General features: G+C 39.9%; 1 long non-coding RNA gene across 1 annotated transcript; it reads right to left on the minus strand.

Moving 5' to 3' along the window:
- Positions 1-841: 841 nt before the first annotated feature.
- Positions 842-1163, minus strand: LOC143103773 (uncharacterized). Its single transcript, XR_012982945.1, has 3 exons — positions 1113-1163; positions 983-1028; positions 842-912 (listed from the first exon to the last, which is right to left on the minus strand). It is a non-coding gene; the product is annotated as an uncharacterized LOC143103773 (long non-coding RNA).
- Positions 1164-7132: the final 5969 nt, after the last annotated feature.

Consider the following 7132-nt stretch of genomic DNA (forward strand, 5'->3'; position numbering starts at 1 on the left):
AAAGTTGGTTTTATATTGGACGTTGGATATTCGACACATTCAAAAAAATCTATTTAGCACTGACTACGAGGGTCGAGTTTGTGTCAAACCAACTTTAATGTGTTTAAACAAGGCCTGCCTATATTACAAAAAGCTTCTTTTGTCCAAAAACCAATGTTTTGATTTTATGAATTTTTTAGGCTGATAAAAGATTTCAATCTATTAAGCGGCTTCACCTTTTGACTTACCCATACTAAAACACATCTCCTGAACTCGGCTTACTGCCCTTTCTAGTACACAAAGCTTCTTTTTCCCTAAAACCTACTCTTTGATTTTATACAATTTTTAATGTTAAATGTTTCAAATCTATTATGCGGCTTGCCCTTTTGACCTACCCATGTCAAAACACATCTGGTGAACTCGGATTACTGCTCTATATAGTACACAAAGCTTCTTTTTCCCAAAAATCCTTTCTTTGATTTTATAAATATTTTTTAATGTAAAAAAAATGCTTTAAATGCTTTAAATCTATTATGCGGCTTAACCTTTTGACCTAACCATATCAAAACACATCTGTTGCACTCAGCTAACTGCCCTTCATAGTGCACAATGCTTCTTTTTTCCAGAAACTCACTCTTTGATTTTATATTATTTTTTTACTATTCAAAAATGCTATAAATCTATTATGCGGCTTGACCTTTTGACCTACCCATGTCAAAACACATCTGCTTCACTCGGCTAACTGCCCTACATAGTACACAAAACTTATTTTTTCCAAAAACGCACTCCCGTGTGTAAGTTAAAACATACAATGAACAAAACATGTAAAATCGACCATCACAACTTAGGTAAAAAAAACAAAACAGCAGCGTTCGGAAACCCGGACCAAAGTAGCCTTGATGTTGCCGCTCCTTGTGTTACCACCAAGCTCTGCTACATAAAAAGATACAATTAAAACCCACGCAAGCTACATATTATTTTAAAGACAGTTAAACTTACGTACCGATCAGGTTGGTTATGTGGCCCATGTTCTGCGACCGACAGCAGTCCTAAAACCCCAAAGTTTGTATTAACTTTACTAGCCTACATCATACAGGGAAAGCTACAACGAATGCAATGCCACGATAACTTACCAGGAATGTCACTGGTAGCATGCACAGCAGGCAGGAGGCCAAAAGAGCACAAGGGATCCCGCGGTGAAGGCAGGAGTCAGGTGGACAAACAGTATGCAGCTATGACGTCAGCTGCTGTAGTTAGGTGAGTAAGTGAGTACAAGACACTGAATACGTACATTTTTACTGTATGCCCTTTGCAATTCTACAGCATTGTGACAGAATTTGATAACTAGTTCAACAATTTTGTATGTAATGACTCAAGCAATGAAATGAAGACTATTAGTTTTATTGGGAACGACTATTCAGCATTCATAAGTATAGTTCATTTTGACTGACATGACATAAGCAAATGATAATGTTAAAAAACAGCAGAGAATTGTATGAAAGCAACTGATACATGTCCAAAAGTATTTGCAATTTGTTCAGAGGAAGGAGAAATTGCTATTATGTGCATAAATGACTAAATGTTGTGGAGGTTGAACTAATAGTTATGAGAATTTTCATTCTGATCTGAAAAAAGCACCAAAGCGACTGAGAAAAACTGTATCTGTATAAAAACCTTACTGCCCTGTAACTGACCCTAGGCAGAGGAATAGCATCTTCTATTTGGGAATCTGTCTTGTTTTATTGAAATATCTATTTGGTGTCAAGTCTAAAAGAAAACTCAAGTACACTGTACACAATTTGGCTTTTCTAGTCGTTCTCTGGAGCACTAGTTGATATCCAGCGTGGAGAGGAAATTGGGATGAAAACCCTTCGGCATCAAAGATTTGAAAGCATCTCTGGTTCACATCAGAATGAGTATGGCACATCCTTCGGGAAAGGACATGTGTGTATTTGTGTGTGTGTGTGTGTGTGTGTGTGTGTGTGTCTTTATCTGTTTGTGTGTGTTGTATAAGGCTCCAGCCCTCTAATCTTCCCGTGTGGAGTAGCAGTAGGATGAGTGTGGGGAAGGCTCAGGAGGGCTCTTTGGTGCTAAGGCATCCTGGGGAATTGTACGTCTGTGTGAGTTACGGCAGGGGGCTTCACGCATCGTGGCCTAATTAATACGCTTTGAGGCCACTCGCGGCTCACACATGCTTTGATCTCCCATACGTACAAATGACAGCACCCTTATGTAGGAAGGATAGCCTTCTCCCAGCTAGCGGCAGTAGTACAGGATAGGCTAGGGTAGCAGGGCCTCATTAACACAACACTCTGCATGCTCTCTCCACTAAACAAACTGAGGGCTTTAAGGAATTAGAGGAGAAATAAGCTTTCCGCCAGCATCTCCTGTGATTCCCAGCCTGAAATTAATATGTTTCTAAGATTGCTCTTCAGAGTTCATCTCCCTCTAGTCCAGAGTCTGACTGAGTCAGCTCTCCATGCTTCAGTGAGATGATTTAAAGCTTTTTTTTTGGGGGGGGGGGGTAGGGGGGGGTTATGCCTTTTAATGAGACAGGACAGTGGAGAATGACAGGAAGCAAGTGGGGGGGGGGGGGGGGGTGGTTACACATCCATTTGTTGAAGACCATCTCGGACCGATACGGCCACATCCCTTCAACAAATAGAACAGATGGATGTGCCCCTAACCAAGGACTGTACATAGAGATGGACATACACCGCGGCATACACTGAGATTGCATGACCCCCTTCTCCTAGTCCCCTGACGTCCATCTCACCCACTGTGACTGGAACAGCCTCGGACATGAGAATAGTGTCCATATTGTTGAATGAAGGTGAAGATTGTGCTGTCTGCAATGACTCAATGTGACTGAATCAACATTTGGTCTTTGCACTTGCCACGTTGAGGTTACTGAACTGACACTTGTGCATGTCACCTGGGACTGCATGTCACTTAATTTGAACCTTGTCTTGAGGCTGTGTCATTTTGTTCTATTTTCTTTGTTGATGTCACACAAACCCGAACTCCTGAACTCACACATATTGTGAATTGTAATGTGGCTTGCCTTTACCTACCTTGGTATCAAAAGCTAGAAGTCATTACTCAGTAAATTCATTACTGAATTTAAAGGTACAAGAATGAATAAGTTGTGCAGTGAAGTCAGATTGATTACTTGTTGATGCTAAATCTATTATGAATGTTTTTATTTAATTTGTATTATCATCATAATGCAGTATATTATTATGAAATTGAAACAAATAATTAAAATGAATTACTTTTAATGTAGTACCACTGTCCTTGGAATGTGACTAGTATGTGAAGCACATCACTGACTGAACAGCAAAGAGGCTTCCTGACTGTGTAAAATTAGATTAGCCTGATGTATGTTGGTAGTAGGTTCATCTATTCTCATATTTTGCAGCTGACTTGAAAGTTCCAACAATATATTTTGATTTATCGACCACTCTGTCTCTGGTCCAAGACTAGTAACCCACAGGTAGAAAGGTATACAATCACATTAGATTTTCATTTTAGACATATTACTTTGAAATGGAAGTGTGCGTCTACTGGAGGATTTGAAAATCACTGGCATGGTTGTGATGGTAACCTGCTTATCGTACCATTCCAAAATACTTCTCCATCAGTGCAATTGACCTCTGAGTTTCACCTACAAAAAAGCTGCCATCTTTGAGATCCGATATCTGGCGATTTTTCCTATGGGAAATAACATGGGGATTTTGAATGATCGCATCTGTTAAACTCTCCTGGGGACGAAAAAGTCTGAAATGCAGACGTTTTCCTGAACACACTTTTATCCTCTGCCTTCGAGTGGATACTGTGATCTCCGGTACGTGAAGGCGGCACACTTTGATTTTTGCTACCCCAGAGCTAACTTGCTAACTAACTTAATGGCAAGATGCATCGCAAGGGCAACTGCGGATGCGAAGAAGTTGAACCTGATTTGAATCTACTGGAACAGAAGTAAAGCAATGTGTTGCCTTCAGAAACCCTCCTTGTTATAGCCTCTCTGTTCACTTTAAACGTTTGCAATACTTTGTTATCTGTAGCATGGACAAACCATCACTATTTTGAGCTTTGGTTTGAAGTCGTTGTCAATCATAAATAGACCCCAGGTTGTTTTTACTTCAACTTAATTTTATTTAGTTTATTTTCAAATAAAAAGTTGTAGATGTAAAGCTGATTTTAGATGAGAAAAGTACGAAAAATTTTAGATGAAAAAAGTATTAGGGCCACACATGAAGAAAAACAATATTTTTGCCATGGCGAGATTAAACTCGACATGTTGACTTTAAAGTCGACATGTCGACATTAAACTCGACATTTCGAGAATAAAGTTGAAATGTAATGTCGACTTTAATCTCGACGTGTCGACTTTAAAGTCAACATGTCGAGTTTAATCTACTTGGCCATAAAAATACATGGGGATGGGCGGAGTTACGCATTGTACTGTAGCCAACCACCAGGAGATTCTGGACTTCCACTGGCGCTGTAACAGAATGCATAGTGACTAATGTACCACTGAGGGCCACATGAATAGGTAGTATCAAAATAAAGATACCATGCAACAGATTGTTCTGGGCCCAGTTCCCCGAAAGCATCTTAAGCCTAAGAGCGTCGTAAAGTCCCTCTTACGAACGTCTTAAGATTTGCCGACTGTTTCCCGAAACCATCGTAGCTTAAGAGAGTCGTGAAAACACTCGTAGATCTACGAGTGCTCCAGAGTACTCGTTACCGGCTAAGAGCGTCTTAACAGTACTTCTCACTGAGGTCACCAACAGGACATACAGAGGAATTACAACTTAGAATACATTATCCAATATACGTTCCCATTCTTTATTGTGTTTACCTGTGATGAATCAGATTTTAGCGTGCAAAATAGCCTACATTTAATGGTCATAATAATGTGATGAAAAGCGGACAAAAATGCAACCAAGTTATGAAACGAGACGTTGCCAGAATAGTTTGACATTATCTTTGCTAAGTGAATATTTTATTAGGCCTATGATGTAAAAAGAAGAGAAAGCAACATGTGGTTTATGTGGCCTACTGCATCAAAATCTAAGCCTACACATTTCCTCTCTTTCTTACTTGACTTCTTTCTTATCTTCAAACGTGTTCTTAAGTGACACCGCGAAAAATTATTGCATGGTGCAACAATCTAATCTTAAAATAATTACAATTATTTATGTCTCTGTGTGGTATATAACCTACTTGGGATGCTTACATGCAGATGTCAAAGTGTTTCTATTTTCGTATTGATGTGAATTAATGTGTAGATCCGAAGTTTAAATGGTAGGCCTATAGCTGTGACGTGCAGTCACCTGACATCACCGTCAAATCAGAGGATATTTCAGAACTATTAACGTGGACAGCTCCCCTTAAGAGCATCTTAAAGCTACATTGTGTACTTTTTTGAGTTAATTCTTAGCAAAAACCCATTTGTTCTTTCAAAAATATGTGCTCATTCATGTGTAATTATTTCCACTTACTAATCAAAGTATTCTCGTAAGTGTAGAATCTGCTATTCCAAATACATACGCGCGAGTCGCGCAAATGGCTGAATCCATGTTGCGCCTCCATCTTTGAAATACATTCGCCAACGAGGGACATTCCTGGAAATTCAGCTCCGCCTTTCGCGCTTGTAGGCAACACTCATTGCATGATCAGTCTACTCGCGACTGCCGGTGTTGTGCCCCTTCTGGTTTTTCCACCTACTGGTTTCCGAGCTGTTTCCGAGCCTGTCCAGATGTCATGTATACCTATCAACAGCAACTGACGGCTACCCACGTCGACAGATTCGCTACATATTCATAAACATTTTACTGGCCTTTGCATGTCGCACCTCAATAAAAACTGCACTGAACTGAACTGAATACCTGAGAACTACATTACTATAACATTTTCCAGCGGGGAAAATGCTTTTTTAAAGTAACCTAATTTCGATGATCTGTGTCGCGCTGGATTCGAACCCTCCTCAGCAAAAGTATCACCAGGCAAGACCGCCTCGCTCTCCACTACACTATCAACATCTACATAACTTCCAGAACATAATGCTGTGTTCACTCAGTAGGCCATGATTCACCGTTTATCTGAGTATTTTGAAACAACTGGTTACCTTGATTTAGGCTTCAAAAACATAACTGTATCATGCACTCTACCTTCTGTTACACCTCTGCGCTGTCCATGTGCAAGGATTTGTCATAAATTCTACCAGGCAACGCACGGATCATGAAACAATGGGTCTAAAACAACTGGTTACCCTGCCCTGGAAATGCATGATCTCGCTCTCAAACAGCTAGGTTGCAATAGCCTACGTTCCTTGGATTCATACACAGTTCACGGGCCTTTGCGTGTCGCACCTCAATATAAACTGTACTGAACTGAACATCTGAGCGCTACATCACTATAACATTCTCCAGCGGGAAAAATGCTTTTTTAAAAAGTAACCTAATTTCGATGATCTGTCGGGCTAGATTCGAACCCTCCTCAGCAAAAGTAACTCCATGCGAGACCGCCTCGCTCTCCACTACACTATCAACATCTACATACTTTCATGGACATAACGCTATCTTCACTCAGTAGGCCATGATTCACCGTTCATCTGAATATTTTGAAACAACTGGTTACCTTGATTTGGGCTTTAGAAACATAACTGTATCATGCACTCTACCATCTGTTACACCTCTGCGCTGTCCTTGTGCAAGGATTTGTCATAAATTCTACCAGGCAGCGCACGGATCATGAAACAATGGGTCTAAATCAACTGGTTACCCTGGCCTGAAAACGCATGATCTCGCTGTCAAACAGCTGCAATAACTTCCTTGGATTCATGAAAAGAAGCAACATTTCTAATGCTATGGCTCAAATGATTACATCTACGTTTCCAAAGTGATACAAAGCCATGTTTACAACAGAAGACAAGTGAGAAAATTGAAGAGTTAACTCATGTTATTTAATCATGTAGCCCATTTAGTTTTATGTATATTTCAGTTCTGTTGTTTTGATTGAGTAAGGATAAATCGAATAACAATACCCAATGTCATTGGCGCTGAAATTATGAAAAGAAATGATTGAAAACAATTCATTCAAACAGACGATATAGCGTAGTCAACGTCTTGATTCAACCAATTAA

The sequence above is a fragment of the Alosa pseudoharengus genome, unplaced genomic scaffold, assembly GCF_046254945.1.
Source record: "Alosa pseudoharengus isolate Yale_2024_CS ecotype anadromous, Long Island Sound unplaced genomic scaffold, YU_APseudo_1.1 YU_APseudo_1.1_scf_5, whole genome shotgun sequence".
Lineage (NCBI taxonomy): Eukaryota > Metazoa > Chordata > Actinopteri > Clupeiformes > Clupeidae > Alosa > Alosa pseudoharengus.